Raw genomic sequence first — 17,433 nt, 5'->3', positions numbered from 1 at the left:
GTGGCCTCTCCCGTTGCGGAGCACAGGCTCCGGACGCGCAGGCTCAACGGCCATGGCTCACGGGCCCAGCCGCTCCGCGGCACGTGGGATCTTCCCGGACCGGGGCACGAACCCGCGTCCCCTGCATCGGCAGGCAGACTCTCAACCACTGCGCCACCAGGGAAGCCCGCCCTGCTGGTTCTTTTTTAGAGCAAACCACTCTCTTCCCAACTGGGTTTTCATGGCTAACAAGAGAGACATTTTGAAAATATGCATTTTTTTCCAACCATAAAAGTTCTGCAGAGAAGAAAAGCTTCGTTGAAATACACTTGCAATATGTTTAAATTGTGTCTGAATAAAACTGCTAAATATAAATCAGGCTCATTCTTATAAAGTATGTGTTCAATTGATTTTACCTTATTTAACATGATCTCCTATCACCTCAGTTCTGAATACTGTTTCACCAAGTTTAGTTCAACCTCATGAACCTTTCCCGAGTCAAAGAACAAAAGGAGGTTGGTGGGCTGCGGGAGGCGATTCTCTGAACAGCTGGCTCTTGGGGGTTACTTTGAAGAGCTTTCCCTTCGGTCAAACAACCTCAGTGGGTCTGCGTTCCCACCGCTCCTGGGGATTAAGGTCCAGGGTCCTGGGATGGCGAGGGGCTCTGGGCACCTACTAACATGTGGCCTCGACTGGCACACCTCCGGGCACGAAAGCAAGCTGGAGGGGAAGGGGTGTCCGTGAATTTTAGGGGGGCAGGAGCTTGTGGAGGAAAGGGACAGAACAGCTGGGGGGAGGAAACAGAGAACAGGTGTAACCAATGCTCTACCTGAACAAGAGCGTGTGATGCCAAGCAGGGGGCAGATGGCACTCACTGCAGGCAGAACAGCAAGTCCCACCTCAGCGACGATCCACTTTGGCGAATGTAGTCAGAACCACCAAGGGTGCCGTGCACCTGTGCTCTCCAACCCCCCATGCCAGGAGCTCTGTTGGGGGTCGGCAGGTGACCCTCCCGAAGCCTTGGCTGGTGAGAAGCAGCAGCAATGACGAACCTCGGCATTGAACCCGATAAATAAAAGGAAAGTTTCCCTTCACGGGACAAGCTACGCTGGTCACTCTAAAGATCGGTGATCGCTGATTGGGGAAGAACCCTTGTGGAGCATGTTTTCTAAGTGCACAGTGAATATCTGCTCAATAATGCTTGATGTGGGTGTCAGGAGAGCACCTCTGCGCAGCGCACGCAGGAACGCCTCCTGATGGGGGTCCTGGGCTGGCAACAGCAGTATCTACGGGGCGCCACCCCTGGGCTCACTGAGGATCAGGCGTGAAAAGCCTCCCGTCCCTTCAGGGCGTTCTGTATCCTCGGGGATGCTTCTCAAGAGGGCAGAAAAGTGCTTATTTCATGAACCCTGGCAGGATAATCAGGGCAACAACACAGGAGTGAGGGTGGGGTGGCTGAGGGCAGAGATGAGTGCGAAGCCAGAGCCAGTGGGAGGAGAGGAATCGGTGCTGAGGGAATTGGAGCATTTGCCATATTTGCAGAGGCTTCTGGTTGACAAACAGGAGTTTCCCTGGGAGCAAAGGGGGCAGCAAGACGAGCCAGGCTGATCTGCCAGTTCATGGCCCAGAACTGCCTCTAGGAGGGGACAGAGAGGAGGGTGACTGCAGGCAGATGGGGAAAGGGTGGATTTTTAATTTACCAAGCTGTGGCTTTATATACTTATGTATGTGTGCATATACCTCTACCTATCTTATTTTTTTCCTTCTCTGGCTTGATGGTTTTGTTTAGGAAAAGAAACAGTCGTTATGGAAATGATAGGTTGAGAAAGAAAGAATCATTAGGAACAACTGAGTCTCAAATGGGCAATATCATACCCAGATGTCAAAGGGTGTCCTTCAAGAAAAGACAAAAGTGTGGGCTGTAGGTCTGGGTTCAGAGTTTGCTTCCTCAACTCTCCAACGATGTGACTTTGGACTACTCACTGTGCCGTTCTTGATTTAATTTCCTCAGTGTAAAAGAGGGACCACATCACAGAGCCCTTCTAAGGACCGGGAGTCAAGGGATGCAAAGGCTTCCCACACCTCACCCACCATGAGCCACCAATAAGTACGGGTGTCATCACAACTCAGAGTGACCCAGATGGACCCTGTTTCCTGTTTGATTCTATCATTCGTATCAAGGGCTAAAACCGAACAGGATGAATTACCACTGTCTTAGGAATAAAACTGCAGTTCAGTTGACAACTGAAGCATAATGACTGCTTCAATTTTGTTAACAGCCGATCCCATTGGGAAGCCTGTCCACTGAGGTATTTGATTTTTACTTTTTAAATAAGAGAAGTCAAATATTTCACCACCAAAACCCTTTTACAATGGGCATTCTCTGAAGGTAAGATAAAATACGTCCTTGACATGTACTAGCTACTGAAGGTCCAATTAAATATCAACGCTGTGGAGGTGCGGAAGGCTGCCCAGCTGGCATCGCCTGGGTGGTATGGGTGAGGGAAATCCTGAAGTTTGGGATTCTAAATCGATACGGTTATTCAGAGCCCCAGAGCGGAACAGATACCCCAAGTGAGTAAGAGTGCTGGGCGGAAGAACTTACAATGAAATCTTCATGATTCTTTATCAACTGTAAAAACAGGCAGCGGACATCCCCACTCTGAGAAATACTGTGTGTCTAAAAATAAACTGTTTAGTCACTAACCCATATGGTTATTAAAGAATGGGGTAGGTAGTGCCATAGTGGGGAACGTACAGGAGATTCCATACAACACTTTGGAAATAAAGTCTTGTGAACCAGAACAATGGCTTTCCATAACAGCCACTGTGCTCGCCCCAGACAATGGGTCACTTAGACACACAAACAAAAGACAAACAACAGAAGCTTCCAAAAAGGCAAAGGAAACACCTGCTACTTTTTAAATGGAAGAAGACACTAATGACTATTTCATACGCAGCCTTTACAATAATATATGCTTCACCGTAGTGACCACAAAATGAGATTTAAAGCTGTCGAAAATTATCAGTCCAGCAATATCTACAGTTAGTGGGGAATTTTGTGTCTTTTCAGGTTACCTCTATTGGCAATAGGAGAAAACACGTTTATAGACAAAAAAAAGGTTACTCGTCTTTCAGAAACAACATGTAAAAAAGGATGGCAATCTATGCATAGATACCACAGACAACAGTAAAATGCCTCTAAATTGGAAACAACAGCATAACGCTGATTATTTCGATTAAAAAATAGCATGAGACAGATTCCAGAAAAGTGAAACCATACGGAGGCTACTTCTCACGTCTACATTCCTGATTTGTCAGAAGGAGACTTAAGTGCTGCTGAAATAGTTCACAAATCACATGAAGGAAAAATGGGTCAATCTGGACTGGTCTTCAGAGACAGGAACTTTTTTTATTTAACAAAAAAGACTATTGAAAAGTTTGGGGAAAGTTCTTCTCTTTGTGACTGACCCCCCCCCACGCCCCCCCACCATGAAAGGTCCTTTCAGAGATCCACATCCTAGGTGGTCCATGAGGCCCCAGGGCGTCTGAAATCAATGGCACTTTTGTCAACACCTCCTTGAAATATCCAATGGCACACATTTCTTTTATGCTTTAAGTTTCTGTGAAATACAGTAAGGACACTTGGAAACTCCGGGGAGTGGGGGGCGGATGTAGCATTTTTATTAAAAAAAAAAAGGAAAAGGTGAGGGGCTTCCCCAGCTACTCGGGGTGGGAATGGGATATGGGATCTTGGCTGCCCCTGCAGGCGCCTCTCCCATCTATGAGCCAACTCCCTGTCGGTTTATTCCAGGAATTCCTGTTGACGCAAAGCCAACAGAATATAGAGATCCGTGGGGCAATAAATGGTGGAAATGGGAATGACAGTGAATTCCTGGAACGGCCAACGTCAGACCCGAGGCAGAAAAATTCAATTCTAGAGTTATCTCCTACGGCAGTGACACTGCCCGATGGAACTTCCCAAAGAACGGGAAACGTCAATGCCAGAAGTAGAAGGACGCTTGATGTCTTTGAAAATATTTATTCCTGCTTGTTCAAAGTGCTTAGGAACATCTGGACTAGGTTTGATATAAAAACTTGATAAATGTAGAAAGGCACTAATGTATTCTAACAAAGTTTCAGGGCATTAACAACGCACCCACCCGGGGCTTTATTTTAAGTTCTAAGATAAGATTAGATGCTATAAATAACTAAATCCCATGTTGAACACATGAATAAAGGGTTTTCTATGATAGTAAACTGCTTGTCTCCTGGAAACATACACAGAAAAGGTATAATATTTAATAAATATAAAATATATACAATTAAAATACATAAATATACATGTGTGTATGTACGCACACGTATATGATGTACCCATTTCAAAAATCCGAGGTTATTTGTTGTCATATGTATATCTTAATTCTAAGAAGAATCATCTTATTCCAGGCACTTTTGCTACTTCAGTGACTGTTAGGAAAGGATACAGGATGACAATTCAGCATCCCTCCTCCTCCATAAATGTCAGTTTCAAAGGCCTAATCTATTCATCTTTCTGATCAACATGCTATTTCCATGACTCATCTTTCCTTCCAAGATAACTGACATTTTTGAAGGGCACCCTTTTGGTTAAATTTTATTTTTTTTCTACTAAAGAAGGCTTTTTAATCTTCTGGAATTGAGGAGTTCATTTTCACCCACAAAGTTCTTTTTGTTTACTTCCTTGGTCTGATTATTCTACTTGAGGGTATGCAGATGGTTACACATCCTTTTTCATCAATGCTATCCTCAAAATAAAGTCCTAAAAATACCCGTGGCAATGAACATTTAGACATCTCCTTTTTGGTTAGTAGCCGTTTCATGGAATGTCTGTGTTTGAAATAGATCAGTATTACACAAGCAAAGATGCATAAAAAAAGATAAAGGGCAGAAGAATACCCTCATTTCCACCATCTCCAAATCAGAAACTTTAGCTCCACCTTTCAGCAATTTCATAGTAATCAAAGTAAAATCTGGGTCAAGGCTGAAAAATTAACCACACAAATGGAAGACCAAGAATCAAAAAGCAAAACCCAAAAGGAACACAACAAGAAACTTACTGCAAGAAAAAAACGGAGTTTTGGGTAGACACACATCGCTCGTGAGCCAGCGCAATGGTGTGTTTGGTGAAAATGGGTGATGGGATTTTTTTTTTTTTTTTTTTTTTTTTGCGGGACGTGGTCCTCTCACTGTTGTGGCCTCTCCCGTTGCGCAGCACAGGCTCCGGACGCGCAGGCTCAGCGGCCATGGCTCACGGGCGCAGCCGCTCCGCGGCACGTGGGATCCTCCCGGACCGGGACACGAACCCGTGTCCCCTGCATCGGCAGGTGGACTCCCAACCACTGCGCCACCAGGGAAGCCCAAGGGTGATGGGATTTTACGACACAGTCCTAGAAGCACAGCATCCAGACCAGGGAGGAAATAGTCTCCCTTCACTTCACGCTGGTCTGGCCGCTGCTGGAACGCCAAGTTCAAATCCGCAGGCCAGGACTCCAGAAGGGAAGTGAGAAACTCAGAAGAAGGAGATTAGAACGAGGGTACAACTTTCACATGAGCAACTGGTCGGGAAGTCAGGGGCACCGGTAATGCAACAGTTTATACTTTAATATGAAAAAAGGTTAGGAGACCATGTTCTTCCCTAAGTTCTGCTGAGATCAGTAGATTTGGAAGGAATGGAGTTGTGATGGGGCCTGTAGAGGGACAATGGAAGAGAAAGCTCACTGGGGTTCCGGGAGCTTTGCGGTTGAAGCGAGATGCTAGAGGATGGCCATCACTGGGGCGTCGGAGTTTGTGTGTAGTTGTGGGATGGGATGGGGAAGGTGGGATTCCTGTTCAGGAAGCAAGCAGGTGTCAGAGCTAAAGCCTTCCTACGTCGCAATTTTCTCAAAGGCTTTGGTGACAGCAAAGCTCTTGTGGGGGGGTGTCACCTCCCGTACGCCGTGATGGTCATGCTGGTCCCATGAACCATTTGTCAATAGTGCTGAACTGTGCTCTTATTAATGGTATTACGTTTTAGTGGTCTAACTGTAACCGAGCAGGACCCTATGCGGTCTTCCCAGGACAGACCCTTCCCCTACACCCTCGGCTGTAGCTCCTCTCTGAAGTACCCAGATAATAGTATCTGATGCACATTTCCTGAGTTGTTTTACAGATGCTAAAAGCCCCACCAAATGGAGGAAATTAAGTACTTGATGATCAAGAGCCCCCAGACCTCCTGGCGCCTAAGGATTGATAACTTTAACCCGTGACACCACCTGGTTACCTCACCATCGACCAATCAGAGAACTGTGCATGAGCTGATCACACACCTGTGACCCCCTTCCGTCACCTGGCCTTTAAAAATGCTTTGCCGAAACCCTCGGGGAGTTCGGGGTTTTCTGAGCACGAGTCACCCATTTTCCTTGCTCGGCCCTGCAATAAACCTTTCTCTGCTCCAAACTCTGACGTTTCGGTTTCTTTGGCCTCACTGTGCGTAGGGCCCACGAACTTGCGTTCGGCGACATAATAATGATCGAAGCTCACCTGAAGCTATTGATATAGCTACACTGTAACCAAATGCATAACTTCAGCCTTCTTGGATTTCAAATGAAACATCCTAATGCTATTATTTAGTTCAACCTCTTTATCCTTGTCTCTAGTTGACCGGGAGTTTAAAAAAACAACGATTTAAATATAATACAATTACAGCACTAATGTCACTTTACTGTATAACCCGTAGAGGTTAAGTCTATGTCTTCAGGACGTTCTTCAGTTCTTTTCTATACAACGCTTGAGGAGAAGCAGGCTGACGTCATGCCCCTGGCATCTCTTGATTTCAAAATATACTCTTTAAAGGCAAGAAAAACACTGGCCAGAGGAGAAACGATTTCAAACAAAGATGTGAAGCTGACCAGGGAACAGAAAGAAATCTCCTAGGGGCTCAGATACGCTTTCGCTTTATTTCTTGTCTGTGGCATGTCTTACACCGAGTTTCTTTTAAGTGAAGCTGTGGAATCAACCTTATTGTCTGGAAATTTTCAGTGGGATTCAGTGTTAAGCGAGAGTCCCCAAGAAAAATTCTGTTGTTGAGGAAGAGTTGAACTTTTTAAGTTCAACTTTTAGGAGGTGGATTATTTTCTTTTGCAATAACATATCATACTTTTCATTAATTGGGTATTTTTTAGTGAATTTGACTCTAGATATATATGAATCTATTCTGAGTTGTGTGTGTGTGTCATGTGTGTGTGTGTTGTGTGTGTGTGTGTTTTCATTAAGTAACCAGGAAAGCCTTTCTTTTCTGGAGTCCTCTAAGAACAGAATGACTATTCATCAATCTCAGATGTATTCTTCCGTTCTTCCTGGGTAAGACGTTGGGGAGATTTGCCAAGGTACTGCACCAACAATTCTATCATTCTACGATGAGAAATACAAATATTTGTAAAACAGCAGGTGTTAAATGATGAGGAATTACCCCCAAGGCCTTCGAGTGAGGAAGCCGTCTTCCTGTTGCAGCATTTTGCTTGGATTATCTGGCCTCCTATTCACCCCCCTCTGTCTTTTGGGCTGTAATGGTGCGCTTTAGGGCTGTGGGCACATAGTAAACTCTGTTAAAGATTTGTGCATCTCGCCCTCAGCGGCAGGCGTATCCGGGCTGCCCAGGTATAAGACAATGGGCTACTTCTCTGAGTTGAGTTGAAAAGAGTAGAAGTGTTAAAAGCAACATCCACAAAAGAAAACCGCTTCCTAGTCAGTCACAGGGTTCTGTTCATTTTGTATCCAATCATTGCACACTCATTCGTCCTCAAAGCCACGGCAGTATGTCTTTTACTGAATTAAGAAAGGCTAGTCTTGCTGGCAGATACTAAATGCGGGTGCAGGGCATACAAATGACCTTGACATCAGGGTTCTTTCGAAATATATCTTCACGAGGTGTGAAAAATGCCATTAGCACCATTTGGAGTGTATTTTCTCAGAAAATCATGCAGAGCCACACACACGCCAGCACTTTAATTCTTATTACGGAGAGACCAACTTCTCCATACAGTTCAGCTGTCCTCTGTTTCTTTATTTAAAACAGACTTTAAGTCTGAATAACAGTTAAGTGCTTTACAAAGACATTTTAATGAAAAACATCAATGGTGACAATGCAGCTAAGAACTTATTAGGCCAAAGATATTATTTACCCAGAATGAATGACTTCCATTTCATTTCGTTTTGCTTTCTTTCGCTGGAACCTTTCTGGTTCCAGATCTTTAGGAATTATCCATCCTAACGGTGTCTTGAATACAAAAGCTTTTGTTCCCACGGTGGGGTTTTAGGGCCTCGCAGGGGCTTAGGAGGGAACTGCCGTCAATACAGGGCTTGTACTGGGTTACAGGAAGGTCTAGTCCGGCTTTGATTCTTCTAGAATTCAGCCTTCTAGACTGGACACAGAGAGGAAGGGGACAGGGATATTCTGATCTTTCTAATCAGTGGGGAAATACGCCCTTTTGAAGGCTTGCTTTCTACTTCCCATGTGAGTCAGACATCTGACGACTTGAATGACCTGGTTGTCTACACCACAATGGGCTAGTTTGGGTGGGATGCCAGAGGGCTCAGAATCACAGGCTGTTCAGGCTCTCAGGTTGAGCAGTTTCTTAAGAAAATTCTGACATGCCTAAAGCATTTAAAAATAAATTCAAATTCACCCGAATGCCAGTGATGTACGTAGCATCTTTGCCTTTGACTATTAAGGACACGGGTAGCTTCTTCTAATTCAAAAAGGAGAAAATAAGGCAGAGAAAAGACGACCCCCTCCCACTCTAGAGTGAGGAAATTGTGCCTGTGCCACTTGGTTTGGTCATTTCTGCCATTTTCTCTGGTTATTATTTACTATCTCTGGAAGAAAATAGGAAGAGTAATTTCAAAAACGTGCGATCTGCTAGTTTTCTCTTTATTACAGGAGCAGTCCAGTTTAAGAGTGCTTAGACGCAGGAGCATTTAGCCTCTTGCATAGGCTGCCCCAGTGAACTGGACACGGATGCCTTTTGCATATGAAGACTCGACCTCTCTTCCTACTGAGTGAGGGAAGACAAATTCAGAGACGATGTTTCCATTTTCAGATGGCGTTTAGAAAGCACGTCATATTTGGTAAGAATTTTCCTCTGGTCATTTTAGAAATCCTGCAATTGTTTACTAAGGATGGACTGGAGGTGAATAAAACAACACAAAGGTCTTTGAAGACTGGCATTCCTTCTCTAAGAGAAAAGGATACGCTTCAGTGCTGTACCTGTCAAAACATTCCATCGGAGGAAGGAAGACGATGGATTTCCAAAGGCAGAGCTTAAGTCTGGCTTCAAAGAAGAGTAGAATGTTCCTTTCTCTCACCCCGGTTTATCAGTGGTCTCTTGGAGTCGGTGTGAGGTTTTCAGTCAAAACTCAAAACAGTATTATTATCATTATCCTGGCTCTGACCCACAGATATGTTTTCCTCGAGGCCATGAAAGGAAGGCCATTTCCCCAGAACTGTCAACTTTGGACCGGAACACAGTTAATTATTTTCTCACCATCCTTGGTGCTGATGGCGGGTGTGGATGGCCAGCCTCCCTGAGGTTTTGATCGCTGAGGCCACTGCCCAGAATCCACGGTGCCCCTTGCCCACATGCATCGACCAGCCGGCCAGCCTCAAGGCATCATTTTTGCGCTTCTGCATATACCATACTTTCACCAATGTCCCAGTTTTCCATAAAAACATCTAATATCAGTCTATGGTCAAAGGGTTGGGAGAACAGGGACCTGCCTAGGTAAAAAAAAGTTATTTTTTTTCTCTCAAGTTCATTCTCTCTTCTGCCTGAGCTCTGAGAATGTCTACTCTATGCTCCTTTTGTTTGGATGGAAATTCAGAAGGGAACAGAGGGGTGTGGTTCTCTCAGAAAGAAAGAGTGGGCTTCCCCCGGTATTTCTAGGGCGGTAGACACCTCAGGCAAGATGGAGTGTTTGTAGACAGTAGGTAAGCATCTTTCATTAGCAACACCTGGAGACAAGAGCGCAGTATGATTTTTTCATTACGAAGGAATGTGGTCTAGGCTGCCAGAGCGACGTGTGTGTGTGTGTGTGTGTGTGTGTGTGTGCGCGTGCGTGTGTAGTTTCACCAGAAGTGGCACAAATGGATAAATAAAATACGTAAACATTTAGAATTCTTCCTCTGCACTCAGGTACTAAGCTGCCCACGTGTCAGTGCTTCCTTATTCATCACTGATCGTGTGCCTACTGTAAGTGCTAACTACATTTTTTTAATCAATTATCTGCTCTGCTGTTACCACAGCAGCAGCGTCGTGGGCAATTCCTGTTGTGGTTGATAAATGCTAGGCCACAGCCACTATGATTCATTTTCACCCATGATTTTCATGATTCGTATTATTTAATGAGGTATTTTGCTGGAGGAAACATGGGAGTCCAGGACAAAGTTTGTCATGCTTCAGATAAGGGACATGATGGTTTCAATGGCATGGAAATACATTTTTTTCTCTAAGTGCTGACTTTCAATCATCAGATTCTGTCTATAATGATGTTCTTTGAGTCCACGCAGTGAGGTGGTATTAACATTTCGTCTTTTCAGGATTTAATAACGTATTCTTCCTTTCGGATGGGCTCCAAACTGGCCCGTTTTCTATCAAACTGTGACTAGTGTTAGAATGGTGCTTTGAAACTAAACATTTCCCTTACTGGGGTGGGGTTGGGAGCAGGGGAGTACAGCCAGAGATGCCACAGTTGCTTCTCTCTGCTCCAGCTGCACAATTAAATCATTTCTACAACACCTGATTGAAAGTCCCAGGGCTTCCCTGGTGGCGCAGTGGTCGAGAGTCCGCCTGCCGACGCAGGGGACACGGGTTTGTGCCCCGGTCCGGGAAGATCCCACATGCCGCGGAGCGGCTGGGCCCGTGAGCCGTGGCCGCTGAGCCTGCGCGTCCGGAGCCTGTGCTCCGCAACAGGAGAGGCCACAACGGTGAGAGGCCCGCATACCGCAAAAAACAAAAAACAAAACACATCACTTATGTGCGATGTACAAACTAGGCGGGCATCGTCTACATCTGCTGAAGTACTGTTTTCCTCACAGAAAGTAACCAAGTAATGGAGCTGGCTGTAGCCACAGTAGCATCGGGCTAGCCAGAACCACCGCCGTCCCAGAGACGCACTAAAAATAAGCACACGATGTTGAAAGTAGGTGAGAGCTATGTGTCGACAAAGGTTATACAAGCCCAGAAGCCAGGAGCGGTTTTTGCTATTTCTGAATCATTCTTCGCCCTTTCTGGGCTGTGACAGGGCAGAAAATGCGCACGATGAATTCCGTCAGGTCTGCCGAGCAGACCAGTACCAGGCATCTGCCTGGAAAGGCAGCAGCTGGTTTGGAAAGAGGTCTGCTACAGCAGCACTGATGTTTTCATTTCGCGCTCGCACGTGTCTCCCCAGAGCTGAGACAGATGGCCATGTGGCTTAGGGGAACCCACCGGAGTGGCAGATCACACACAGCACACACATCTGGAAGATCTATGTTCTGAGCATCTCCCTTTGCTCCACAGTGGTCAACCGGCCTTTAGATGTATACTGAGCATTTCAAAGAAAACAATTCAGTTTTATTGCCACAGCCCAGTTATACACATCTGAGGGTAAGGTTTACGATTAGCGACGCACGACAGAAGATACCGCCATCAGCGAGACTACAGCTCTCCTTGGAAGAGACCTTATTGCCACAGTGACTGTGGTTCAGAGCTGCTCGGGGCCCCTCTGCTCCCTTCCCTGATGCTACGCGTCTGCTTCCTGCATCTCTTGGTTGCTGCCTACCTGGGCTGACAGGCGAGGGCCAAAGCCTGAGTCTCCTGCACCCCATCCATCCGTCACCACCCATCTCCGAGAGCTTTGTGTTCACACTTTGCTTCCTCTCTCACTCCGTTTCTCTCCGGTTTCTCTCACTTTGATTTATATTGTTGAATTTAAGGAATCTTGTGAGGTCGAGAATTATTTGCTCATACTTTGATCCAAGTCCAGGGACCCACAGACTGTGGGAAACTCTTAGCTACATGAAAAAAATGCAACAGCCAAGCACAACTTGCGCCGGTTCTCAGCCTTTGCTTAAGTGAGTGAGCTTGTCAACTGCACCCTTCCAGGAGCTGAGGCTCCAGTCTTGGGGCTCCTGCTGCCAGGCCCGTGGAGGGCGAACATGGGGGGGATTACTGCACAGTGATGGGGAGATGCCGGGTCCCTCCCTCCGGGTTGGTGGTTCACCTCTGGGACCAGTCACAGTGGTGGTTTCTCCTTTTCCCACCGCAGCCCGACAGGCCGTCTAACCACCTCAGTAATTCTCAATGTTTGGGCCTTACTCGGTCTTTGTATGAACCAATTTCTGAATACCTGATTGCCTAGGAAAACAGGCGTCTTGCGAAGGTTAATGCCATTAAAAGGTTGAAATCGCCTATCTGATCTGCGTTTATGGTCAAAAAAGTGTGGGAACAGGAACCTGACTGAGTAACTGAGATAATGAATTAAAATTGACCTCGGTTGGAAAAATCTGAGAACTTCACAACCTTTTTGGTGAGGTAATGCACAAAGGCAAAGGCATCTCTATCTGTTGAATCAGATGCCTCCCCTGTTCTCTCTCCTGTTTTCTATACTATGAAGCTTTGTATCACATGGAGGCAGTCACTCTGCTGTGACAGAAATTCTGTAACAGAAATTCTCTCTGACGCTTGCAGCTCAACTTCCTTCCCTCTCCACCGTGTGTAGAGAAAGAAAGAAGAAAAAGAATAGAAAGAGAGGACAGGGCTTCCCTGGTGGCGCAGTGGTTGAGAATCCACCTGCCGATGCAGGGGACGCGGGTTCGAGCCCTGGTCTGGGAAGATCCCCCATGCTGCGGAGCAACTAGGCCCGTGAGCCACAACTACTGAGCCTGCGTGTCTGGAGTCTGTGCTCTGCAACAAAAGAGGCCGTGATAGTGAGAGGCCCGTGCACCGCAATGAAGAGTGGCCCCCGCTTGCCACAACTAGAGAAAGCCCACACACAGAAACGAAGACCCAACACAGCCAAAAATTAAAAAAATAAATAAATAAAAATGTTACCATTCTTTAAAAAGAAGAAGAAGAGGACAAAAGGGAGCCCTCCTACACTCCTACAGTGTTGGTGGGAATGTAAATCGGTGCAGCCGCTATGGAGAACAGTGTGGAGGTTCCTTAAAAAAACTGAAAATAGAGCTACCATACGGCCCAGCAATCCCACTACTGGGCATATATCCGAAGAAAACCATGCTTTGAAAAGATACATGCCCCCCAGTGTTGATAGCAGCACTATTTACAAGAGCCAAGACATGGCAGCAACCTAAATGTCCGTCAACAGAGGGATGGATAAAGAAGATGTGGTACATATATACAATGAAATATCACTCAGCCATAAAAAGGAATGAAATTGTGCAATTTGCAGAGATGTGGATCGACCTAGAGATTATCCTACTAAGTGAAGTAAGTCAGAGAAAGACAGGTATCATATGGTATCATTTATATGTAGAATCTAAAAAAATGATACAAATGAACTTATTTACAAAACCGAAATAGACTCACAGACATAGGAAACAAACTTACGGTTACCAAAGGGGAAAGGGGAAGGGGAGGGAGGGATAAATTAGTAGGAGTTTGGGATTAACAGATACACACTACTATGTCTAAAATAGACAACAAGGACCTACTGCATAGCACACGGAACTCTATTCAATATCTTGTAATAACCTATGACAGAAAAGAATCTGGAAAAGAATACAGATTTACATACATATATTTAAACCTGAATCACTTGGCTGTACACCTGAATTGTTGTAAATCGACTATACTTCAGTAAAAAAGCAAAAAGAATAGAAAAAGATATGGGGGCTGGACATCTTTGTCTGGCGTGACGAGTATGTGACCATTAGCGGTGGAGAAAGTCCGAGAATTTAGTTAGTTGCCTTTCGTTGTGGACAGCACCCTGTGGAGTACTGCTGGATTAGGACTTAAACTTTCTAATTACTCCAGTACACTTAATAGGGATTATTTGAAGTAGAAACCCTCTAACAACAACAAAGTTTTAACTCATTTCTTAATATACGATATTTGTTTTTCTCTTTCTGACGTATTTCACTCTGTATGACAGTCTCTAGATCTAACCACATTAACTCACTTCTTCAAGTTATTTACCTTTTGGATTCACTAAGCAACTGAAGAGATGGCTGGAAAACTGGCTAGAGAATCACAACTCTTGAGTCAAGACAGCAAAACCTCTTTTCTCTGACTGTGTGCTTCCCCCCATCCCCTGGAATCTCCTCCATATAGGTTAACATCTGGCCAGAGGTGTGCAGACACAAAAGATTACTGGACTGGAACACAAACTCATCTGAAAGTCGGAGAGCTCGAGTTCGGTTCTGGACTGAGACTGGAGCAGGTCACTTAGCCCCAGATGTCACTGTCCTCCCATGAGAACTGGCAGGTGTGGCTAGGGCACCCTCTGCACCTCCCAGCGCTGGCCCGGGAGCGAAGGGTGCGCAGACCGCTGGGCCTCAGCTCCCCCCCTTCCTGCCCCCTCTACCGATTTGCTGGAATGGTCCACGGGGCGGCTGGCTCTGTCTGCGAGACGCAATTCTCTTCCTGTGACAACGCGCCTCCCGCCACTCCAGGGCGGGGAGGCTGGCTCGATACAGAGCTTGCTCTCTCGGTTAGGACGAGAAGTCCTTTGGAACCAGAATCCACAGTACCTTTGTGATTTCTGCGTAGAGTCTACAAGTTCCCCAGTGACATACAGTTTCCGGTGTTGGCTGTCACCATGGCGAGGAAAACATTAACTGGACCCCGTGCCCATATAAGGCAGAGTGAGCCTGGAGCTCAGGGAGCGCGGCTCTGCAGCCAGGCCCCGTCACGGCTGCTACGGTGGCACCGAGGGGAAAACAGACAGCGAGGGACCCCAGGGGAAGCTGTGGGAAAGAACAAACTATGCACACAGCTCTCCGAGTGGCAAAATCCACCCCACGGCTATTTTTGTGTATTACATGACTTCTGAAAAATACTACCCATCCCAAAGCAGGGCAGAAATAGCTCTGCTTTCGATAGGATCCCATTCGGGCAGACTTGTTAATGAACAAATATTTAATATACATACACCAGGTTCGTAGAATGGACACGGACATTCTATTTTCATAAATGACTGTGTAAAGTACATGCGACTGTCCTAACAATAAATATCTTCAGTAATACACTGGGCTCACCCTGTAGACAATGATAAATGGGGTTAGTTATTTCTCCTCACTGGGTTTTCTTCTTATCTCTTACCGTCAGCCATTCCTATCACCTTACTGATCAGTATTCAATAGCACACCTGAATCAGTCGGGCAGCCCCGGGTGCGGACAGTTAGAACCACTGGGGTTGGATCTGTGGGGTCCAGGAACGGGGTCTACGTCTCTCTTCATGACTCCAAACGCTCCAGAGAGTGGCACCTGCAGGCCAGTCCCCTGGTGGGGTACCGCTGGCCCTGGCTCTTGAACAAACTACCCGGACAACTGCCAAGTCTCAACTTAGTTTGACCAAGATTGATAATGTGTCTGAAGGAAAGTCAAGCCCATGCTAGGTCACTCATGTTAATGAAATTAACCAGAAGGTGTCATTTTCTACTTTTTGGCAATACGTAGAAACGGAGACAAGGTATTTTCTTAATCAGGGATGACAGGAAATAACACCTGTGCTGTAAACTTAACTAAACTAGAAAGACTAGGGGACCTGCAGAAATTCTCTTCTGATGACCTCTTTGAGAAGACCCTCAGCGTCATTTAAGAATCCACTGCTGTGCAGACGGCATCGCATACAGAAACAATCAGAATGAACTACCTTTATGGAAGAACAGTGTTCTTGCAAAAGCATTATGGGAGTTATGTTCACGTATTGGTTCTACGTTAACTAATCATAAAGATTGAAAAAGAACAGACCCAGCCCCCTTCTACTCAGTCTGGGCTCTGTTTGGCAGATCCCAGGGAGAATGCAGGTCCTATCAGAGCTGGGGTCCCTCCAACTCGGGCATGTCTCACAGTTGCTTGTACAACACTCATTTGCCTTCTTTGTGACCGCAGAAGGCTAAGCTAGCCAAGCGCTGGGGAGGGGAGAGCCCTGCAGTCAGGCTTTTCACCACTGCCCCAGAACCATCGCTGGGAAAATCTATAGCAAGGGACCCCAGGGGAATTTAAGTCTCATGGAACGGTTTCCATATATTTAAAAATACTTCTCCTTGTTAAATGCTGATAAAGCATCTTCAACTAGCAACTGCTTAAGCATAAAGTCCCCACTCCAAGCAGAGGAACCCTTTATTAAAGCAACAACAGCAGAAACTGTCACGATGAACACAGCCCGTGGAGACGGAAGCTTTGATCTCCTGGCAGAAGATCACTCCTCAACTGTGAGCTATGCCACTAAAATAATGGGGAGTCGCATGTTAGTACATAAGCCCACCACATTTATAAAGGGGTTCCCTGCCACGCCTTTTACGTATTTGACTTTTGGGGGCGACTCAGGTAGGGAAGGATGTAGGGTATGACACCCAACCTCAGAGGCAGGTCTCCAACCAGACGTCTCTTCCTCCTGGTGGGTAGGGATGGAGCACGGCTGCTTTGAAAACTGACTTTAGAATTCAACTTGGTGAAACTCATTTGGAGCCCCCGAGGATGGCTGTAATTCCTGGTTCCAACAAGGACAGGGCAATGCAGGCGAGAAGCCCCAGTGGCCTCTTACTACCTGGCATTGGACAAGCATGAGTCCTAGAGGGAACTGCGTGATTCCAAAGCGTAAGGACTCAGAAGACTTTGTGATGTAAAACGAAATACTGCTTCCCACAGTGCCACACACCAAAATGCGCTTAGACGTGTAAACAATTCCTTTTTAAAATCAGCAACGCCAAGACTCAAACATCAGCTTTAAAGGCTACACTTTGATTGAACGTATGACACCCAAAATCAGGTCCGTATTTCAAACTCTGCCAGGTGTTACGGTGATCATTTGGGGGGACCGTTTTTCTCTGACTTACCTATGAAGTGGGCTTTACATAAAGGGCATTCAGGGAATGAGTGGGATCATTTTAAAAGCCAAAGCGATTCTCTGCGGTATAATGGCAGCGCCCTCCAGTTTAAATGGCTATTGCGGTATAAATGCGACTATGCTTTCTTGAGGCAGTGTTTTTACAAAATGTATGCTTATATATGATAGAAATATAAAACGCAGTTGCATGATGGGTACCTATATGCATACACGTGTAGTTGTGACAACAAACAAGAGAAAAGAGGCTTGAGAAAGTTAACGCTGTTCTCAATGTATTAAGAAAGTGGTATAAATCGACCCAATTTTGCATTATATTATCGTTTGCTTTGTGGGAAAGAACGCGCCTGTATTAAATTTCTTAGGAAT

General features: G+C 45.8%; 1 protein-coding gene across 2 annotated transcripts in view; it reads right to left on the bottom strand.

Moving 5' to 3' along the window:
* COL4A2 (collagen type IV alpha 2 chain) overlaps positions 1-17,433 on the bottom strand; it is a 177,602-nt gene that overhangs the window by 105,392 nt on the left and 54,777 nt on the right. The window lies entirely within an intron of this gene.

This window comes from Stenella coeruleoalba, assembly GCF_951394435.1.
Source record: "Stenella coeruleoalba genome assembly, chromosome: 18".
Classification (NCBI taxonomy): domain Eukaryota; kingdom Metazoa; phylum Chordata; class Mammalia; order Artiodactyla; family Delphinidae; genus Stenella; species Stenella coeruleoalba.
Note: the sequence above shows the minus strand (reverse complement) of the source record. Positions and strands in the feature narration are given on the sequence as shown.